The sequence below is a fragment of the Phodopus roborovskii genome, unplaced genomic scaffold (genome assembly GCF_943737965.1).
Source record: "Phodopus roborovskii unplaced genomic scaffold, PHOROB, whole genome shotgun sequence".
Taxonomy (NCBI): domain Eukaryota; kingdom Metazoa; phylum Chordata; class Mammalia; order Rodentia; family Cricetidae; genus Phodopus; species Phodopus roborovskii.
In genome coordinates, this window is record NW_026126485.1 from 2,897,262 (window position 1) to 2,898,808 (window position 1,547).

Genomic DNA, 1,547 nt, shown 5'->3' on the forward strand with positions numbered 1-1,547 from the left:
TTGCTGAAGACTCCATTGTAGTACAAGGACTCTTTAGAAGTTGCTGTGTCTTAGAGTACCACCAAGGTAGAAACCAAACCAACCAAGAATACTAATTTTCTGTTTCACCATTTCTATCTAGTTATTCTCCCAAATGTTGATTCTAAACTTAACTAAAATCTAGTCACAGTGTCTTTTTCATTCTATGGATTGTCTTCACTGCTACTGGTACATCTAAAACATGGCTTTTGAAACTTTATTTCAGTGTTTATTTTCAGAAGATCACAGTTTGAAAGAAGTCATAGCCAAGCTGAGCATGTCATAGCCAATTCCAGCATTTTGGGAGCAGGAGGATCAGGAGTTCAAGGCTACCATATACTATATGGGAGATCTTGTCTCCAGAATACACTGGGCATGGTTCCATATGTGTGTAATCCTAGCACTTGAGATGTGGAGGCAGGAGAATCAGGTCAAGACCAATCCCATAGTGAGTTTGAGGCCAGCCTGGGCAGGGTTACATGAGCCTGTCTTAAAGAAAAAGCAAACAAAGGGATAGTATCCATTATATTTTCACACCTAAAATTTTGAGTTATTCTTTTTGTTGTTGTTGTTGTTGTTATCCTTTTCTTGATAGGATCTCATATTCCAGGTTGGCCTCTGACTGCTAGGATTAAAGCCATGAGCCGCTCTGCTTTGTGAGTGCTAGGCAAGCACATTACCAACTCAGCTAGATCTCCAGCCCCAACCACTGCTTTCTTTCTTTCTTTCTTCCTTTCTTTTTTCTTTCTTTCTTTCTTTTTTTGTGTTTGTTTGTTTGTTTCGAGATGGTTTCTTTATGGTTTTGGAGGCTGTCCTGGAACTAGCTCCTGTAGACTAGGCTGGTCTCGAACTCACAGAGATCTGCCTGCCTCTTCCTCCCAAGTGCTGGGATTAAAGGCAAGAGCCACCATAGCCCAGCCCAACCATTGTCCTTTAATATCATGTGTGCATGTGCATGCATGTGTGTACCCATGGAGACTAGAGGTCTATATGCTATCACTTTCCACTTTGCCTTTTTAAAATTTTTTAATTTTATGTATTTTGAGAAAGGGTTTCTCTGTATAACTTTGGAGCCTGTCCTGGAACTTGCTTTGTAGATCAGGCTGGCCTTGAATGGATCCATCTGCCTCTGATCCTGAGTGCAGGGATTAAAGGTGTGAGTCACCACTGCCTGGCTCCACCTTGCCTATTGAGACAGTGTTAATCACTAAACATGGAGCTCACCAATAATTGTCAAAACTGGCTAACCAGTAAGCCCCAAGAATCCTCTTGTCTCCTCTTGCAAGCTTTGGAATTATAGGTTCACACTGTCTCACATTTGGCTTTTTCTGGGGAATCTAAACTCAGGTCTTCATGTGTGTGCTTAGCAATTGTCTTACATAATAAGCCATTTCTTCAATCCCCAAGGGAAACTTTGACTAGGTGTGGTGACTTACAACCATTACCCCAGCACTTGAACAGTTGAGGCAGTAGGACTTGCTGTAAGTTTAAACACTTGAGGCCATCTTAGGCTACAATCTTTGGTTATT